At 43.9% G+C, this 22,238-nt stretch overlaps 1 pseudogene; it reads right to left on the minus strand.

Moving 5' to 3' along the window:
- Positions 1-11,550: 11,550 nt before the first annotated feature.
- Positions 11,551-12,708, minus strand: LOC146716581 (uncharacterized; annotated as a pseudogene).
- Positions 12,709-22,238: the final 9,530 nt, after the last annotated feature.

Consider the following 22,238-nt stretch of genomic DNA (forward strand, 5'->3'; position numbering starts at 1 on the left):
TTTTCTAAAAGGGAACGGGGATACAATTTGAGGGGGGAATTAAATTTAAAACATCCTCGTATCCGTACAACATTAAAAAGCTTTTGCATCTCTGTGTGTGGAGTGAAGCTGTGGAACAGACTAAGTAAAGATATGAAGCAATGTCCAAGCATGGCGCAGTTTAAAAAGCGGTTTAAGGATATGGTTTTTACAGGGTACAGGGAAAAGGTAGAGATTTGATAGGGTGTTCTTGTCTAATATTTTCATGTGTGTGCGCATGCACGGGTTTGTTGGTATGGGTATATATGTATGTGTATGTATATGTATGTATGTATGTATGTATGTATGTATATATGTATATGTATATATATATATATATATATATATATATATATATATATATATATAAAATTGTAGGTTGTGTATCCTTCAGGTGTTAATGGGGTTATTGAAAATGTGTATATGTGCGTATGTGTGTATATACGTAGGTATGGATAGATAGAAACATATATGTGTATATATTAAAAAAAAAAAAAAAAAAATTACACATAACATATAATGTAATTACAAGGAGGTATTTCTGTAGTCTATTGATACTAGATAGTGGAAAAGGGGTGGGATTAAATAAGCTTATGCTTCTTCCTGCTCCTTTTTGAACATGGACGTTATTTGGAGTTGTGGTTGCTCGTTTTCCTTTTGTTTGCTTTGTTCATTTGTCTCTTTTAATTCTATTTTTTTTTTTTATACTTTTTCAACATGTTCAAAATAAAGATTCAATCAATCAATCAATCAATCAATCACTACAATGAGTGGGTGGAGGGAGGTTTGGAGTCTTCTCTCACCCCCGTTCTCTGCGGCCTGCTGGAGCGGGGGGGCTAGGAGGAGTTGGCCGTCCGGCTGCGGTCTGGGGTGTGGGGCCTCCCTGCTGCTGCGGAGTCGGGGCGGTCTGCCTCTCCCCACCGCAGGGAAAAGGGTAACACCACCTGGGTCTGGGTGCAGTTCCCCCCTCCAGGGGCAAGGGTACCTAGACCCGGTTTGTAGAGTACGCTTGGGGAGTGTGATCGTGTGTACAGCGTCTCTTTATGTCTGTCTCCACGTCGGTTGAGTGTGGAGTAAGCGCATATGAGAGCATGAGGGTGGGAATGGATGTTTGTGTCTGTGTGTGCCTGTATGTCTGTGTCTATATGTCAGGTTGGGTATCAGACGCCACCTCTCTGGGGACATCTCAGGCCCTCCAAGGTTTGGAGGCCTATCTCCCACCACCACCACTTCCCCTGCCAGTGGCGGACTCCCTCAGACATCGGTGCGTTGGTGATTCTTTGTGTCTGGGGATGGGCGTCCGGGTACACACCGGCTCACTCCTTGGCGGCCGCTTGTCGGGAACTGGGGCTCGCTCGGGCCACTTCGGAGGTGGGGTGCCCCCGGCCTCTCGGCCTGGGGCTCGGTCACTCAGGCACAGCTGGCTGCCGGCGGAGCTCACGGGCACGTCACTGCAACTCCCCCTGGCTTCTGCTCCGCGGCTGCTGAGTGAGCCCTCATCTGGGACTCTCCTCAGCTCTTACTGGGACAGTGGCGCGGCTGCCCCTCTGTGGGTCTTCCTTGGTCTCTTGTGTTCTGGGGGCCTCTGGATGTCTCGAGTTTTGATCTCCTCCATACCTGCTTCATGCCCTGGAGGACGGGGCTGTGGCCCCCCCACACCCTCTAGCAGATCATTACATGAAGGAACCTTTTAAAAACAAGCGCGTCCATGCTCACAGGTGTACACACGGGTGATCACACCCACAAACTACACCCTTTTTGGCTCCTACCTCAAAGCACACTGTGTTCTGTTGATCTTATGTGCTGCACAATAATGTTTAATATTCAGTATTTACTGTCATATTCCCATATTACTCTTGTTCTCTTCTGCTTGTTTTCTTTTTTCTTTCTCAACAGGTGATCCAGGTGATCGATATATGCATTTTCTTTTTCTTTTTTCTTTTTTTTTCTGCCCATTCTGTTGGTTTTTGTTTTTTGCCCTTCTCCCCCGTCCCTCTTCTCAGCTGTTTCTCTTTCCCTCTTTCTTTCTCCCCTTCTTTCCCCCAGTCAAGTCTGTCCCGTATTCAGCAAGTGAAAATAAAATACATAATAAAAGGTGAATCAAATAGACCATTATGGCAAGGCTGTATGGAGTGCCAGGACTGCCATAATGAATTAATTAAATACACCATTAAATAATTAATTAAATGTGTCAATAATTAATTAAAATTGGAATTAATTAATTAAATAAATAGTTATGACACATGTAATTAATTAATTATTGACACATTTAATTAATTATTTATGTATTTCACATTTTAATTAATTATTGACACATTTAATTAATTAATTATTGACACATGTAATTAATTAATTATTGACACATTTAATTAATTAATTATTGACACATTTAATTAATTATTTATGTATTTCACATTTTAATTAATTATTGACACATTTAATTAATTATTGACACATTTAATTAATTATTTAATGATATATTTATTTATTTCATTTTGGCAGTCTTGGCGCCTGGCTCTCATCTTGAAATAATTTTATCTGTCAGCCTCACCCATCAAACTCAGGGGGCGGGGTTAACGCTGATCGAGTCAAAACCATTGCTTTGGCCTGGTGGCCATTGTTTCTAGCACACAACAACCGGCATGTGGAAGCTAACAGAACTGAACTTTGAAAAACCCTGTTTGTGTGTCACCAAATACCGTTTTAATATTTTTTTAGCCGAGAATGTAGTGGTTTAATCTTCATGTGTCTGGTCGGTTTGTCAAGATACAGCCTCTTTGCAAAAGTGCTTCGATGATTTCGGAGATGTCTGCCCAGTCTCACGGCAAAGCGTGGGATAGACCCGCTCGCCTCGCAAGCAATCCCACCGACAAAGCGCAGGCCCCGGTACACAGCTGTAGTAACCCCCGCTGACTTCTTTTACTGAGGTTATATTTATCGGTGTTTTATTTCCTGATGTTCTTATGTGTCCTACGTGTTTCAGTCGCCAATTCTGAATTATAACTAACATTAAAAACATGTTTAAGGAGGAGAGAGAGCAAATAAATCTGTTTAACATCTGATCTTTGGGTTTTTGTTCAGTAATCAGCGTGACCTGTGTATAAACGCATAAAAGAGATAACGTTGGTGTTTCTGTCATGTAGTAACTGCTGGCTTTAACTGTACAAAGGTTGTTCGACACTATGAAACACATACAGACTTCATGATGTTCGGCTAATATTTTTATTGTGAATATTAATCATGATGATAAACGGCCCTGTACACCACGGAGCGAGGTCAGCATATCCACGATATCCTCAGCTCCATGAGTTAACACAAAGTTTCCCAGCTGACTATCTAACTGCCAACTATTCCAGAGACGTGAAAATATACAGCATAAAGAAAAGTGTAAGAGACTCAGCAGCAGATTAGAATAACAGTTATACATTTAATAAATCACCAAATGAATCCAAGAAACGAGCAAACCTGTTCCGACAATTTGAGTTTGTATTCCCTCAGCTGCAGACTCGCTGCTGTTTAAATGTTTGAAAAGGAAGATTAGATATAAACAAACGTCAAACATAGACTCAGTCTGCCTTCACATTTGATATGAGGCCAGCACGTATAGTGGCTGTGTCCTGTTTTAAGATCATACATGTAAAATTGTTGTCTGACCTCCGTCGATCCAGCCGCTCAGAGTCCGTGGTTACCATGGTTACTGCATAAGCAGCTATAATGTTAACAGCTGGCACTGAGGAAACCTACCGGCAGCATGGGTGTTTATGTTTTTCATTGCAAAAGAACTGTCTGAATGGTTAACTGAAGTTAACTTGGATAAATTATAGTTAAGGAGTATCACAGATAACGCCCACGTGAGCTGTGCGACTGTTCACCACTACACTGAAATCAGCAGGCTATTACTGAAATACACGTGCTATATCATAAACTATGATATAAATAGGGAGGTCCTATTAACATGTTTAGTTTTAAAGGACACCTTCCTGCCTTTAGTCTCCTTCATGAGCAGTATTAGTTTTCTTCTAACATCCAGAAGTCTGCACGATGTGTTTCATAGTTTGTAACAAGCCTTTGACAGGTAAACATAACATGACCGAAAAAGCAAAAAAAAAAAAAAAAAAGAGAGAGAGAGAGAGAGAGTTTTTGACATAAGAAGAGAAAATGCTCTCAATTATGGAGACAGGCAAATGGTTCATTTATGTTTGATGTGTGTTTATTCCTCCCTAAATATCGTCGGTGAAGTTTGCCATGCACGTCAGATTTTCCTGCGCATTTTTATACCTCTGCCAACAGAGAGAGAGAAAAAAATCACATTCTAACAGACAGCTGGTGCTTAGAATACAGTTGAATAACTATTAAAAAACAGATGATATAATATTTCTGTCCAGGTTGCAGACTTCATGATGAACATGCTGTTGCAAACCCTGCTCCTCTCGGTGGAAATGCGCCTTCTCTTTCCTCTTTGTATAAAAACATTTTAAAAGTCAGTTTAATCTCAAAATTCACTGTTAAATCCAAAACACACCAGATAAAGAAAAGCGAATAGTTCAGTCTAACACATGTGCCAGTGAACCATTAAACGTCTGTGAAACTATGCAGTTATGAAACGTAACTTTAACCTCAGCCAAACCGATTTGCTCAGTTGTAAATAAAACAGCGAAGTAAACGTGACCCGACAGACAGAACCTGAGTGAATGAAGTCCAGCGTTTAACCACTGAGAGCTAAAACTCAGCTGAGGTTTGAAAGCTGTGTGCCGGTGATTGGACATCAGCCGCTGATGAAGCTGGTTCGCCTATAAAGTGCTCTGTAAGGAAACAAGCTCCAGCAGCTCTGCGCTCGGGGAAAACACTATATTTACTTATCTTGTGCAGAAAAATGCGCTGACATTGCTTTATATCGAGCACCGGCTGCCCAGTTAAACTGTGACTATCACCAGGTAACGTAGGCGTGTTTCTTGAATTAGCAGCAGGTGTTAAACAGCTGACAGATGAGGAGGAGGATGCATGCAGGTAAACTGAGGGTCTGTTGAGCTGATCGCTGGTTTCGTGAGAAAAATGTCAGCTCGTTCTTTATGTTACAGAAGCACAGAGACACAAGACCAGGCGGAAAGAGACGATCGTTCGGTGAAAATGAGAATCTGCGAATGCAACATGTGGAACACGGAGAGTGGAATATGTAAACAAACCGGTTAACGTAACCCCCTGGGTGCACTCTGCATGCTAATTGTTAGCAGAGCTAGTGAAATCTCTGAAAACATCTGAGCACTTTTGCAAACATGTTCTATGTTGACAACCTGACCAGACATACGGCGCGACATTCGCGGCTAAAACACTGTTAAAAGTGTAGTTGGTGACAGAAAAACGGGGTATTTTAAAACTACACCACCACCATTGCTGCCTGTGATTTGATCTGCATTCTGGGATACCTGGCTGCCCCAAGTCTACACAAGCAATCGATTATCTAGGATCGACCTGTTTTGACTTACTTTGCACGGCAACCAATCAAATGTTAGAGAAGCTGCATGGGCAGCGTTAACCCCGCCCCCTGAGTTTGATGGGTGAGGCTGACAGATAAAATTATTTCAAGATGAGAGCCAGGCGCCAGGACTGCCAAAATGAAATAAATAAATATATCATTAAATAATTAATTAAATGTGTCAATAATTAATTAAATGTGTCAATAATTAATTAAAATGTGAAATACATAAATAATTAATTAAATGTGTCAATAATTAATTAATTAAATGTGTCAATAATTAATTAATTACATGTGTCAATAATTAATTAATTAAATGTGTCAATAATTAATTAATTACATGTGTCATAACTATTTATTTATTTATTTACACTTCAATGATCCTTGCCAACTTCCACTGGTTGCGTGGAGTTATCTCATCCTTCAGGAGAACAACATCATTGATCTTAGCATTTCTGTGCTCTTTGGTCCACTTCTGTCTGCCTTGAAGATTTAACAAATACTCCTTTTTCCACCTTGTCCAGAAAGTGTTGGCAAGTAGTTCAACACGACGCCACCTCTTACGGAGATAAAGATCTTCTTTCACAAACCTTCCTGGAGGTGGAGAGATGATTGTGGACTCCATGGTTAGTATGTGATTCGGTGTTAAAGGTTCTGGGATTGATGGATCACATAGTTGGTCAGTAGTCAATGGTCTGCTATTAATCACTGCCATGACTTCATACAGGAATGTCCTCAGAGAGGAGCTGTCGAGTTGTTTGGCTGATTGTTCCAGAATGGACATGAGAACACTTCTTATGGTGTGAATTTGTCTTTCCCAGACACCACCCATATGACTAGATGCTGGGGTGTTCATGAGAAACTCACAGTCCAGTTTCCCTAGCTTGGCTTGATCCATTTCCTTAAATGCTCCAATAAACTCATTTCTAGTGCCGACAAAATTCGTGCCTTGATCGCATCTTATCTGACGAACTGTACCTCTGATGGCCATGAATGCACGTAATGAGTTGATGAGGGAATCTGTAGAGAGATCGTCAAGCATTTCAAGATGCACTGCTCTGGAGCACATGCAAGTGATTAGCAAGCCATAACGCTTTAGCTCCTTGCGGCCTTCTTTGACATAAAAAGGACCAAAGCAGTCCATCCCACAGTAGGTGAATGGCGGTGTGGTCTCCATCCGATCCTCTGGGAGGTCTGCCATCTTCTGCTGCTCTGTGCACCTTCTGAACCTTCTGCATTTTACACATTTATAGATGTAAGATGACACAATCTTGCTGCATCCAAGAATCCAGAATCCGTTAGCTCGAAGTTCATTCATGGTGATCCCTCGTCCTTGATGGTATGTCTTCTCGTGATAATGTTTGACCAGTAATGCCGACACGTGACTGTCTCTTGGCAGGATCGCGGGATGCTTGACATTGGGGTGCAAAGCTGCATGTGTTAAGCGTCCGCCTACCCGAAGAATGCCTTGGTCATCAAGAAATGGACATAACTTGTGTAACTTGCTAACCTTGTCTTTCATCTGCATCACATCATGATGTTGCAAGGTTTTTATTTGCTGAGCAAAGGCTGTTTCTTGAACCATCTTTATGATTGTTAACTCTGCTTCCTTTCACTCTTGTAGGCTACTGATGTCGTGTGATCTACTCTTGTGATCCTTTGCTTCTTTCACATAGCGCTTGAGTCTAGCAACTGCCTTAATCATCCTCGACCAGTCGGAAAACTTGTGTAAGCGGTCTAACAGTGACCTTTGTTCCTCCCCTTGTATCTTGTGGACTTGAACCTTCTTAACCTCCGGGTCACTGGTTGATTTTCCTTAATTTCCCCACTGGGTATGACTTTCTGCCAAAGGAGGTCTGGGCCTTTGAACCAGTTTGATGCTACAAGTTGTTCTGCTGTGAGACCTCTTGAGGCGTGGTCCGCCGGATTATCTTCGGAAGTTACATACCTCCATTGGGTTGAATCTGTGCTTTGTTTGATGCGTTCCACTCGGTTTGCAACAAACACATGAAATCTTCTGGCTTCATTGCTGAGGTATCCGAGTACCACCTTCGAGTCAGTCCAATACCTTTCTTCTGAAATTTCCATTTCTAATTCCTTTTTCAGCATGTCACCAGTGCGCACAGCAACAACAGCCGCCGACAACTCAAGCCGAGGTATAGTTGTGACTTTGGTTGGTGGAACTCTTGATCATCCCATCACCAATGAGCAGTGGACTTCACCAGTTGTGCTTACTGCTCTGAGGTAAGTGCACATTCCATATCCAGATGCACTTGCATCAGAAAAATGATGAAGTTCGTAGTGCTGTGCCTTGAAGTTCGAAGGAATGTAGCATCTGTGAACCTTTACGTCTGCAAGGTTTCCCAGGTCACGCAACCAATACTCTCACTGAGGTCGAAGTCTGTCAGGTAAGTTATCATCCCAGCTGAGTTTATCTCGACACATTTGTTGCAAAATCTGCTTTCCCAGCAGAATGAAAGGTGACACAAACCCAAGTGGATCGAACACAGAGGCGACTGTGGCCAATACTCCTCTTCTGGTGAGTGGTTTGTCCTTAACAACTACTCTGAACTGAAATTGATCTGATGCCACACACCATTGTACGCCAAGTGCTCTTTCCATGTGTACTTCACCGAGTGCCATATCTAGCTCTTTGGGAGCTGCAGCGCATTCTTCTTTCGGAAGTGAAGCTAGAACTTTGGTGCTGTTTGAGATGAACTTGTGCAACCGAAGTTTGCCCATGCTGCAGAGTTTCCGTGCTTCATTAACCAGCTGTATTGCCTGATCTTCAGTGTCAACACTTGCTAGTCCGTCATCAACATAGAAGTTGGTTTTGATGAACTTGATGGTTTCTTCATTAAAACTTCCTTCCCCTTCAGCTGCAAGATGCTTGAGGCCATAGTTGGCACAACCTGGAGAAGATGCTGCTCCAAATAGGTGTACCTTCATCTTGTAGACAGTGAATGGAGTTTCAAGGTCACCGTTCTCCCACCACAAGAACCGTAGGTAATCTTGGTCACAAGCATGCACATGGAATTGGTGGAACATGCGTTCAATGTCACACATGAAAGCCACTTGGCCTCTTCGGAAGCGACACAAGACTCCGAGCAAGGTGTTTGTTAGCTCTGGACCAGTGAGGAGATGGTCATTTAAGGAAGCGCCTTGGAACTTGGCAGAGGCATCAAAGACGACACGAATCTTTCCGGGTTTTTGTGGATGATACACACCATGGTGTGGGATGTACCAAACTGGTGTCTTGTCAATGTCTTGCTCTGTGACCTTTTCAGCATCTCCATGGGCTAGGATGTCATTCATGAATTTCTTATAGTCCATGTAGTACTGCTTGTTACTCTTGAGCCTTTTTTCTAAACATTTGAGGCGATGAATAGCACATGCCTTGTTGTTTGGCAGGTTCGGCCTTTCACTCTTAAATGGGAGTGGCATTTCAAAATGACCATCCTCCTTGTGCCTAATGCCGGCCTTCATCTTTGTTAAAAATTTGAGATCTTCTTGAGAGACCTTTGTGTCTTCTGGTGCTTTCTCAACAAAGTCAGACTCCAACATCTTTAGGACCTCTGTGGGAGAGATCATTTCCTTTATTTGAGTTCTGTAGACATCAATCAATCAATCAATCTTTATTTATAAAGCACTTTTCATACAAAAAAAAATGTAGCACAAGGTGCTTTACATAGTTAAAAGCAGCCCACCCCACCCTCCAACTCACTCCCCACACTCTCAATACACATATATCCCCCCCCCCCCCCCCCCCCCCCACACACACACACACATACACACACGCGCACACTTAAAGAGTAAAAATTGGGCTGGACTCGCATGAGCCAAGTGAGGAAACACTATAACAGGGAGCCGTCTGCACCGGGAGCCGGTCACAGACCGCAGCCTCCAGGCTGGGCACACAGCAGGAGGGAGGCAAAGGAGCCCCCCAGCCAGGCTGAGAGAACCCCCAGAGACCCAGCAGCCACGGTCAATCACAGCCCCGGTGCAGAGAGCGCCCTCCGAGGAAACACTGGAGATATGACACAATACGATATATACAGGGTAAAATGATAAAATAAATAAGAACAGGATACAATATAAATATAAATAGAGTAAGAAGATTAAAAAATGAATAAGAATAAAATCAAAAAATATTAGGTAAATCCTAAATTAATAATAGAATAACAGGATAGAATAAATAAGCATAAAATAAATAAACGCTAAGTAAAAGCTAAATTAAAAAGGTGGGTCTTGAGCCTGTTCTTAAAAACATGTACGTTCTCTGCGGCCCTGAGCTCCTCCGGCAGGCTGTTCCACAGACGAGGACCATACCACTGAAAAGCTGCCTCTCCGTGAGTACGTGTCCTGACTTTAGGGACAATCAAAAGGCCAGTACCAGAGGACCTCAGGGTCCGCGAGGGTTCATATGGTAAAAGCAGATCTGAGAGATAAGAAGGCCATAGTGAACCTTGTTGGTGAGATTTAAAGAGGGATTAATGTCAGGCACCACTTCCTTCACAATGACTTGGTGACTTATTCCGAAGGCGTCTCCATAATCGAGACATGGATTGCCATAACCCACAATACTCCATCCCAGATCAGTTCTTTGCGCAAACGGCTGATTTTCCTTTCCAGACACAACCTCACGAGGAACAAGTGCTTGGGGGCAGTTGTACCCAATCAGCAGACCAACATCACAGCTTTGTAGTGGAGCGATCTCACTTGCAATGCATTCAAGATGAGACCATGCCTTAGCTGTTGCAGGCGATGGAATGTGATCTCGGTTTGCGGGAATAAAGTCTCTGGCATACGTCACTGGTAGGGAAATGGTCTTATTTGAGTAGAACCCTCTGACTTGTAGACCTGAGAGCTTGCGACAGGGCACAACTGTGTTTCTTGAAGACATAGTAGTGAGCTTTAGCTGAGTCGATTCACCTTTGATATGCAGAGCTTGTGCCGTTTCTTCAAGAATAAAGGTCGTATCGCTCTGTGTATCAAGGAGCGCGTACACAAGAATTTCATGCTCTGGCTCACCTTTGGTTGACACCCATACTGGAATAATGGAAGATGTGTGAGTGTCGTCAACATTCTGTGTGACTCTGTTAGAAGTTGCTTCACTTGTTGTTGGTGTGACACTGTTGTCTTGTGAGACATCTGCGTTCGTTTGTCTTGTCCTGTCACTGTTCTTGTGTGGATTTCTCCTTGTTCTGTCTTCCTTCGTGCGATTGTCATGAAGACATGTTGGATGTCTTTTATTACATGTGTCACAGGTTTCTCTCCCTTCACAATCCTTGGAGCGATGACCAGAGTTCAGACAGCCAAAACATAACTTCTTGTCTTGAACAAACTTTAGTCTCTCAACAATGCTCTCATTTATGAACCTTCTACACTTAAGTAGGCTGTGACTCGACCTTTCACAGTACACACAACTAGCACTAACAGTCCTTTCATTTGAGTTAGTTGCTAGCACCTTTGCTCCATTGCCTCTGTTCCTTGTTGTTTTTGCCCCTTCAGTTTCACTTGGCTTCAGAGCAAAGAGAGATGTTATGGGATTACAGGCAATTTTGGCTTCCCGTGAGATGAAATCTACGAATTGGCTGAAGCTTGGAAAGGTGTGAGTCTCTTCTTGCACTTCTGTAACCTTTCTGTTCCACCTTGAAGTAAGCCAATCTGGAAGTTTTGCGAGCATTTTTTGGTTTTCATTGCAGTCATTGAGCACTTCAAGCCCCTTCATTTGCGACATGGCTGTCTTACAGCAGCAAAGGAAGTCAGCAAATGCTTGAAGTTCCATACTGCCTTTAGAGCTTATCTTAGGCCACGCGTCAAGTTTGTCTCTGAAGGCCTTTGCTACGAGGAAGGGATTTCCATACCTCTCTTCGAGAACTGTCCATGCTGCATAGTATGCAGACTCTGTGCCAAGCGGGAAGTAGCCTTCTATTGCCTTCCTTGCAGGTCCACTTACATATTTCCTCAGATAATAAGTCTTCTCTTCAGTTGGTATATTTTTCCTGTCAATCAGAGTCTGAAAGGAAATTTTCCAATCATTATATCTGATAGGATCGTCACTGAATATTGTTGGCTCTGGTACCGGAAGACGACTTGCATTAAGAGACACTGCAAATGCTTTGACCAGATCTTCTGTGTTCACCTCTTGGTGCGGTGTCACATTTCGTGGCGAGGAACACCGTTTCATATGCTGGTCATTGTTTTCAGACTTGACTTCATTTTTATCAGATCTGTGGTGAAGTAGGTTGTATATTTCTTCATCTGAACATTCACTTTGTTCATACACCCACTGTCGAGCCTTTGCTGCATTCAGCTTTTTTACAGTCTCAAGTCGCTCTACTTCTCTGCGCTTAGCTTCTAGAGCCTTTTGTCTTTGTGCTATTTCTGCTTCTTGCCTTTCAATTTCCTTCATATGGATTTCTTGTTCAAGCAGAACTTGGAGAGCAGCCTCATTTGCTGCAACTTCAGCAGCTGCATCTTGTCTTTTAGCCGAGAGCCGGCTGGAGTGTCTAGAGGAAACCCTCGAATGAGAAGAGAGCTTAGTGTGGTGTGACTTAACACTCATCCTGTCTGAGGCTTCTAACTTAGGCATAGACTCAGTCTCTTTCCATTTTTCATCCCTTTGACTTTTCACATCTGAGGCTACGGATTTAGATGAAGACTCAGTGTCCTTCCAAAGTTCTTCATCTCTTTGAACCTCCGCATTACTTGGGCTTGGACACTTTCTTACAGATTCGATAATTGTCTTTGTTATGGCTTCACACGTATCCATCCTTCGTCTTGTGTCACTATCTGGAGATTCAATGCGTCTCAAGTCATCATAGGCTGCATTCACATCCTTAGAAGCACTCAAAACCTTGGAAACATGTTCTTGTAGCAGATCCTTTGAGCATTGACCATCTATAGCTCCTTTGGCATTCTTAATGACAACCTTCCACTTCTCATAGCGCACACTGAAACGATGTGCAGCCTTCTTTATGTGCTCACCGTACAGTTCTTTGCCCTTTTCCGTCAATGTACAGACTCGTTGGCTCTGTCGTGCTCTTTGTGAGGTAGTAGAAACATCATCAGCTGTGGCTTCAACTGCTTGTAGTTGCTCATCTGCAGAAAGTTGTTCCACATCACCCTTTTCACTGACTTCTGGATTAGCCTCAAACTCTGCCATTGTTGGAGGGGTTTGGGTTTTTTGTGTATCTTACTTAGCCTTAATGTAAAGGTGCAGCAGCTTAAATTTGATTTGGTAGTTGAGGAGCAAATGAATATTGATCTTCATTTACTGTTACAACTTTAAAGCACAGTAATTACTATTACTCCTTAAACATCACTTAACATGTATACTTAAGTCACATTACATCTCTTGTCCAAGCCAGTAATACTGTTTCTTACAGCAACTGCTGAAGCCCACCATATGCACAATGCACAGGTTACTCATCACAACATTATCAAATCAAATCAAATCAAATCAAATCAAATCACTTTTTATTGTCACATCACATGTGCAGGCACACTGGCACAGCACATGCGAGTGAAATTCTTGTGTGCGAGCCCCACAAGCAACAGAGATGTGCAAACACAACAACACAAACGAGCAAAATACAAGAATGGCCAACCTGAAACTAATAAATATATGTACAATATATAATAGTGTATGCATTTCTGGATGTGTATACTAAATATTTTCCTACGTGTGTGTGTGTGTGTGTGTGTGTGTGTGTGTGTGTATACACATTTTTACAAATTAAATAGTAAAAAAATAAAATAAAATAATAATAATAATAATAATAATAATAAAATATATAAAATATACAGAGTTGAATATGTGCAAAACAAGTGGCATTTATATACAGTGTGGAGTGCATAATGTTGAAGTTCCAGTAGTGAAGCTGAGGTGTCTATGACGTGTTCAGCAGTCTGATGGCCTGATGGAAAAAGCTGTCTCTCAGTCTGCTGGTACGGGACCGGATGCTGCAGAACCTCCTTCCTGATGGAAGCAGTCTGAACAGTTTATGGCTGGGGTGACTGGAGTCCTTGATGATCCTCCCCGCTTTCCTCAGGCACCGCTTCCTGTAGATGTCTTGGAGGGAGGGAAGCTCACCTCCAATTATCCGTTCAGAGCACCGCACTACTCGCTGGAGAGCTTTGCAGTTGTAGGCAGCCATACCAGGTGGTGATGCATCCAGTGAGGATGCTCTCAATGGCACAGTGATAGAAGGTCCTGAGGATGCGGGGGCTCATGCCAAATCTTTTCAGTCTCCTGAGAAAGAAGAGGCGCTGCTGCGCCTTCTTCACTGTTTTGTTTGTGTGTACTGACCACGTAAGATCCTCAGCCAGATGTACTCCAAGGAACCGGAAGCTGCTCACTCTCTCCACAGCAGCACCGTTGATGGTGATGGGGGTGTGTACTTCTCTGCACCTCCGGAAGTCCACTATCAACTCCTTTGTCTTTGCGACGTTGAGTGTGAGATGGTTGTCTTGACACCAGTGGGTCAGGGCGCTGACCTCCTCCCTGTAAGCCGTCTCATCACCGTTGGTGATAAGACCCACCACTGTAGTGTCGTCCGCAAACTTCACAATGATGTTGGAGTTGTTAGTGGCTGTGCAGTCGTAGGTGTAGAGTGAGTACAGGAGAGGGCTCAGTACACACCCCTGTGGAGCACCAGTGTTCAGTGTGATGGGGGATGAGGTGATGCTGCCCAGTCTGACCACCTGGCGTCTGTCAGACAGGAAGCTAAGGATCCAGCTGCAGAGGGAGCTGCTCAGTCCTAGATCCTGCAGTTTCCTGTCCAGCTTCGAGGGAACGATGGTATTGAATGCTGAGCTGTAATCTACAAACAGCATCCTCACATACGTGTCTCTCTTCTCCAGGTGTGACAGGGCAGTGTGTAGTGTCAGGGCTATGGCATCATCAGTGGACCTGTTGTGGCGGTATGCAAACTGTAGAGGGTCCAGTGAGTCGGGTAGTGCAGAGCAGATGAAGTCCCTGACCAGCTTCTCGAAGCATTTGCTCACGATGGGGGTCAGGGCTACAGGTCGCCAGTCGTTCAATGAGGAGATGGTGGAGGATTTGGGTACAGGGACGATGGTGGCCATTTTGAAGCAAGCTGGGACTACAGACAGAGAGAGGGAAAGGTTGAAGATGTGCGTGAACACTCCAGCCAGCTGAGCCGCGCATGACCTGAGGACGCGGCCGGGAATCCCGTCCGGACCAGTAGCTTTGCGTGCGTTCACCTTCCTGAAGCACTTCCGCACATCCTCCTCAGACACAGTGTGCGCACTGACGTCATCCGCGGTGCGCACACTGTCCGGTCTCATGGTGTTCGCTGTGTCGAATCTAGCGTAGAATACGTTTAGATCCTCACACAGAGAGGCCGTGGTCTGCGGTGTGCTGGTTTTCCCTCTAAAGTCTGTGATCGTGTTTAGTCCCTGCCACATACTCCGAGGGTTGTCAAACTGTTGTTCCACCCTGTCCCTGTACTCACGTTTGGCTGCTTTGATCGTCTTCCGGAGTTGGTAATGTGCGTGTTTGTAGTCCGATGTGTTCGCGGAGGCAAAGGCGGTGTTCCGTGCCGCCAGTGCCGCGCGAACATCTCCGTTAATCCAGGGTTTTTGATTTGGGAAGGATTTGACTGTTCTGGATGGGACGACATCTTCCACGCATTTCCTGATAAATCCACAGACTGAGTCTGTGTATTCATCAATGTCTCTGGCGGCCACGTGAAACATTTCCCAGTCCGCGTGATCAAAACAGTCCCGCAGCGCAGACTCCGATTGGTCCGTCCAACAGTGCACCGCCCTCCGGGTTGGAGCTTCCTGTTTCAGCTTCTGCCTGTAGGCGGGCAGGAGCAGGATGGAGCAGTGATCTGATTGGCCGAATGGGGCGCGGGGGAGGGCTTTGTACGCATCCCGGAAAGAGGTGTAACAGTGGTCGAGTTGCCGGTTTCCACGTGTGTTGAAAAGGATGTGTTGATGGAGTTTTGGTGAGACTTTCTTCAGGTCTCCCTTATTAAAGTCTCCGGCTGTGATAAACGCTGCCTCTGGGTGTGCGGTTTCCTCGCTGCTGATCGCGCTGTACAGTTCCCTGAGTGCACGGTCAGTGTCGGCTTGTGGGGGAATGTAAACAGCCGTAATAATCACTGCTGTAAATTCCCTCGGTAGCCAGAATGGCCGGCACTTAATCATCAGGTACTCCAGGTCCGGTGAGCAGAAGGATTTGACCGGGTGCACGTTCGCATAATCACACCAGCTGTTGTTGATCATGAAACACACACCACCGCCTCTGCTTTTCCCAGTAAGATCCTGTGACCTGTCCGCGCGGTGCACAGAGAACCCCGGCAGTTGTATTGCGGAGTCCGGTACTTTGTCCGATAGCCAGGTTTCTGTGAGGCAGATCACGCAGCAGTCCCGCATCTCTCGCTGGAATGAGATCCGTGCCCGAAGCTCGCACAGCTTGTTCTCCAGAGACTGCATATTAGCCAGTAATAAACTGGGTAACGGTGGTCTGTAAGTGCGCCGTCTCAGTCGAACCAGAACGCCAGATCTTCTCCCTCTGCGTCGGCGTTTGCGGCCTCCAGGGCCAGAGAACAAAGGCGTCTCAGGTGAGATGAATGGGGGGTCTGCAAACGGAGCGTCCGTGTTGCAAAACTTGAACTCCGGAAAGTTATAAGAAAGACCGTCTTTTATGTCCAGTAAGGTTTGTCGGTCGTACACAAGGAGACAAGTGCTGCTCGTGAAAAAATAAAGGAAAAGTAAAATTAAACACAGAAGAAAGCCGTTGCTTGGGGGAGCTCGCGACGAGGCTGCCATACTCGGCGCCATCTTGATTTTTAACTTAACACTGTATGAATATCAGTCACTTGAACAGCAGAAATGTAAACAATGAGAAGGAAAGAAAAAAGAAGAAATATTCCAGTCCTTTGTTCATTTATAAAAGGAAACTTATCTTAATTATTTTTACAGTCCTTTTCCTTTTTATTTCTCTTTCTTGTGGTTAATTATATTGAGTCCTTTAACTGAGGCAACACTTATTTTCGGGGCACCTGACTTTCCTGCGGGGCTGCGTCCTTCATCTACCCGTGCAGAGCGGAGTTCTCACTGTAGCACCCTCAAGGATTGACGTACGCACGATGTAGTTATAAAACAGGGTTTATTCTGGTCTTGGCAACCCGTGAGAACTGCTCACGGACAAAACAATAAAACAAAAACATCACATCAAAATGCGCTCTTGTACGTAGTGTCAATCAATCAAAAAATCCTTAATTACAGAAAATAAACCATTTAAAATACACAAACCTCGTGAGCTGACATCCAGGAGGTGCTAAATACTCCTTTATGGCCTTATTGCCTTATCTTCCATCTTCTTCGTCAATTATTTCCACTCTTTAAACGATATTTTCTCCATGTGTGGAGCTAACTGTGAGTTGCAGCATGCAGACACCATGTGAGCTAGCAAAAGAAAAGTGGCTGGGTGGAGACCCAAACAGCAAAGCTGTACCCTACACAGTTCACCACCAGAGGGCGCAAAGGAACAAAATCCAGACATACAGCTTAACAAATATCAAATGCAACAAACATCAAATGCAAAAGACCGTTACACGCATGGTCAGGCTCCCTCTGCTTCAGGCACGTGCAGAGGGGGGGGGCTAGAGGGGCTTGAGCACCCGCCCCTTTCCTGATGCATGCCCAAAGTGCCCTTTTGTTGAGGCAACTTTTTAAAAAAAAAATATTATTATTATTTTTTTAATGTGTGTGTGCGTGCGTGCGGAGTCCTGTCTGTGCCCCTCAACAATAATATTTAACTATTAATCACAGTTTTGCTAAATAAAAGGATCTGGCTTGCATCAGTCACATGATCACTATTAACCAATGATCGCCCTTGACGGCAGAACGCGCTGGTTACGAGCCGGTGTTGTGCCAAAAAGTGACTGTCTGCCAGAAACTGATTGCCGTCCGTGGGAGCGCGCGCAGCTTCTTAAAGCCGCAGCGCCCGGATTACTTGCGTTGCCAGCTACTTCCGTGCAACTGATATAACGTGGGGGGAAAAAACCCAAACACATTTATGCCTTTGTTATTAGGCAAAGGTATGCATTTATGGAGCTTTAACGTTTCTTGTAACCGAATTATGACGCTTATCAGAAGGTTGCTTTCAGTGTGTAGCGCAGTCACGAATGACTACACGCATCACGATGGAATAATTAATGCCTACAGGTTTAGTATGTCTACTCTCGTTGTTCGTATTTGTTATAAGACTGTCGAATAGTAGTTAAAAAAATAAAGACCTATTGTGCCAGTATCACCATGACTCTTTCTTGTTTGTTCAGAATAACGACTAAGAACATGGCATTTTAGCGCTACCAAAAAGTGATTGTGGCCTATAACTTGTCACTGAAACAATATTTCGGCTTCAAACTTGTTGGATATATTCCAGAAGGGTTATATGTGATATATTATATCCCAAACACTCTCCAAGAACTGCTGAATAACTTGTACAGGAACAATAAAACTGATAATATGCCATTTTCAAGCTGCCAAAAGGTGATTATGGACTATAACTTGTCACTGAAACAATATTTCTGCTTCAAACTTGGCGGATGTCATTTAGAAGGGTCATATGTCAAATATTACATCTCAAACAGTCCCTTAGAACTGCTGGATAACCTGTAAAGGAACATTAATACCGATAATATGTCATTTTCAACCTGCCAAAAAGTGATTGTGGACTATATCTTGTCACTGAAACAATATTTCTGCATCAACTTGTTGGGTATCATCCAAAAGGGTTACATGTGACACATTATATCTCAAACAGTCTCTAAGGACTGTTGAATAACTATTAAAGGACCATTAATACCCATAATATGCCATTTTCAAGCTGCCAAAAGGTGATTATGGACTATAACTTGTCACTGAAACAATATTTCTGCTTCAAACTTGGTGGATGTCATTCAGAAGGGTCATATGTCAAATATTATATCTCAAACAGTCCCTCAGAACTGCTAAATTACCATTAAGGGAACAATAAAACTGACAATATGCAATTTTCAACCTGCCAAAAAGTGATTGTGGCCTATATCTTGTCACTGAAACAATATTTCTGCTTCAAACTTGTTGGGTATCATCCAAAAGGATGATATGTGGCACATCATATCCCAAACAGTCTCTAAGAAATGCTGAATAACTTTTAAAGGAACATTAATACTGATAATATGCCATTTTCAGCCTGCCAAAAAGTGATTGCCGCCTATATCTTGTCACTGAAATACTATTTCTGCTTCAAACTTGGTGGATGTCATTCAGATGGGTCATATGTCAAATATTATATCTCAAACAGTCCCTTAGAACTGCTGAATAACTTGTACAAGAACAATAACACTGATAATATGCCATTTTCAAGCTGCCAAAAAGTGATTGTGGACTATAACTTGTCACTGAAACAATATTTCTGCTTCAAACTTGTTGGATATCATCCAGAAGGGTTACATGTGACACATTAGTGGTACAATGGTTAAGTTATGTTTTTTCAATGTTTTTGAAATGTTTCTTGTTTTGTATCGTTGTCTCCTATAATATTTATTGGTTGTTTATTTGTTTATTAATTCATTAATTTATCTTCGTGTTGCTGTGTGTGTTTCTGTGTTGTTCACAAGTTCAGCTTTGATTGCAATTTGTTTGTAGGATGATTCAATTATTTTGTGTTTCCTAACATGTTAGCATAGTTACTGTATGCAAAGAATTAATATATATGTTGTTCCATGGTTTACTGGTGTTGAGCTTCCGCTATACCCTCTGTTTCTGGTCTATTTGTTAGTTTATTTTAACTGGTGGTTTCTTCTTTAATTGGATGTAATTGTTATTTGTTTTTGGTTTTCATTTCAATTAATAAGTGCTGTATTGGAATGACATTTTTATTACCGTTTGTTTTGTCTTTCCTATTACTTGGTGTTCCTAATGTGTTTAAGCAGATCTCCTCCCACCTGTTTCCATTTGGCCATTATCCTTTTTTTGTATTATTTTTGAATTACAACACTTTTGAAATTTGACGTTTTATGCACAGGTTGAAAATGACATATTATCGGGATTAATGTTATTTTAAAAGTTATTCAGCAGTTCTTGGAGAGTGTTTGGGATATAATATGTCACATGTAACCCTTCTGGATGATATCCAACAAGTTTGAAGCAGAAATATTGTTTCAGTGACAAGATATAGTCCACAATCACTTTTTGGCAGGTCGAAAATGGCATATTATGGGTATTAATGGTCCTTTAATAGTTATTCAACAGTCCTTAGAGACTGTTTGAGATATAATGTGTCACATGTAACCCTTTTGGATGATACCCAACAAGTTGATGCAGAAATAGTATTTCAGTGACAAGATATAGTCCACAATCACTTTTTGGCAGGTTGAAAATGACATATTATCGGTATTAATGTTATTTTAAAAGTTATTCAGCAGTTCTTGGAGAGTGTTTGGGATATAATATATCACATGTAACCCTTCTGGAGGATATCCAACAATTATGAAGCAGAAATATTGTTTCAGTGACAAGATATAGGCGGCAATCACTTTTTGGCAGGTTGAAAATTGCATATTATCAGTTTTATCGTTCCCTTAATGGTTATTCAGCAGTTCTAAGGGACTGTTTGAGATATAATGTGTCACATAGGACCCTTCAGAATGACATGCAGCAAGTTTGAAGCAGAAATAGTATTTCATTAACAAGATATAGGCCACAATCACTTTTTGGCAGGTTGAAAATGACATATTATCGGTATTAATGTTATTTTAAAAGTTTTTCAGCAGTTCTTGGAGAGTGTTTGAGATATAACATGTCACATAGGACCCTTCTGAATGACATCCACCAAGTTTGAAGCAGAAACATTGTTTCAGTGACAAGATATAGGCCACAATCACTTTTTGGCAGGCTGAAATGGCATATTATGTCATGGTCCTGGGTCATTTTGACCCAGCGTTTTGTGTTTTGTGATTATTTTCCTCTGTTCTAGTTATTCTGTGTCCTCCCCCCTTGTGTCCGGTTCGGGTTCTAGATTTCCTGTTTTGTTCTCAAAGTCTGTGTCTGTTGTCATTGTGTTCAGCTTGTCTCCTCCGGTCCTCATGTGTATTAGGTTCAGCTGTTCTTCCCTCCTGTGTGTGATTACCTGATTACCTTGTGTGTGTATATTTAGTGGGTGTCGGTCTGTGTTCGTTTTCGGCTCGTCTGCATTCTTCCGTGTGTCTCTGCGTCTCTCTGCCCCGCACCCCTTTTGTATGGTCTCAGGTTTGTCACTTAGTTTCTCCCAGTTTAGGTTTCCGTTTGTAATTACTCATGCTTCATTGCCTGTTTTTGCCACTACCACCCTGTAAATAAACCTCACTCGTATCATCAGTTTGCTGCATTTTGGGTCCTCCTTTTCCTCCACTCCACACGGCTCACTCCGCCAGCCGTGACAGTACGAGCCGACCAAACATGGACCCAGCAGCATCCGCACCTTCCCAGGAGTTTCGGGAGGAAGTAATTGACTGTGTCTCAAGGTTAATCAACCTGTGGCTCGAACGTGAGGGAGAGGAGTTTCATCGCGCTGTAGAAGCCAGGCTACAGCAGCTAATTTCTGCTCACTTCTGGCTACTCGGCTCTCTTCACCCGCTCGCACAGGACTTCATTCTTCACGAACTGCACTTTCACCCTCCAGCCGCTACCGCTTCCCAACCCAGCCCGGCGGTGAAGATTTTGCCCGGCCCGGCGGTGAAGATTTTGCCCGGCCCGCCGGAGGTTTTGCCCGGCCCGCCGGAGGTTTTGCCCGGCCCGCCGGAGGTTTTGCCCGGCCCGCCGGAGGTTTTGCCCGGGAGGAAGCGACGATCGCGCCGTCGGCGCGTCGCCCCACAGCCGGAGATTAGGACTTCGGACCTGCCGGCTGTGGTGAGTGGAAAAGACACTCCGTCTGTTTCGCCAGCTCGTATGACTGTTTATTCCGGGGCTGTGTTTGTTGAGTCAGCTGCCCAGCCGGTAGCTCAGTTAGCCGCTCGGTCATCACCTCCATCACATTCAGCCTCACGACCCATAGCTCAGTCATTACCACAGCCAGACTTATTGGAAACTATGTTACAATCCATAGCCCAGTCAATAGCTCAGTTGGTAGAAGACTCATCAGCCTTGTTATCAGCTCAGCCGTCATCTTCACCTACTCCTCCGGTACTTCAAGTTGAGTCCATCCAACCTGAAAAGAACTATTTTTCATCTGTTCATTACAAGCAGAGAGACAAACCACACAATACTGAAAACATTCCTCAAGAGCTGGCCAGTTCTGAGACTGTGACGCACTCCAGGGCCTCCCCAGAGGCTGGGTTCCAGCCCCCAGCCGACTCTGGACCCCTGGAGGTTAAGAAGCCAGCTGAGGACTGCATCCGGCTGTCGCTGCCTGAGCTGAGTCACTGCTCTGTGCAGCCGCAGTCCGCTTTGTGTTTGCCAGAGGCCCGTGCGCCTGCTGGTTCCAATCTGTCCCTGCCAGAGGCCCGTGCGCCTGCTGGTTCTGACCTGTCCCTGCCAGAGGCCCGTGCGCCTGCTGGTTCTGACCTGTCCCTGCCAGAGGCCCGTGCGCCTGCTGGTTCTGTTGCGTTCCTGCCAGAGGCCCGTGTGCCTGCTGGTTCTGACCTGTGTGTTCCAGGGGCCCCGGTGCCCACTAGTCCAGAGACTGTTTTCGCTGGGGGGCCCGAGGAGCCCGTCCAGCCTCCTGCTTCGCCTGCTGGGGGGC

This window comes from Copadichromis virginalis, linkage group LG3, assembly GCF_057382275.1.
Source record: "Copadichromis virginalis isolate Kocher_CV1m ecotype Utaka linkage group LG3, C_Virginalis_male_GT1.1, whole genome shotgun sequence".
Taxonomy (NCBI): domain Eukaryota; kingdom Metazoa; phylum Chordata; class Actinopteri; order Cichliformes; family Cichlidae; genus Copadichromis; species Copadichromis virginalis.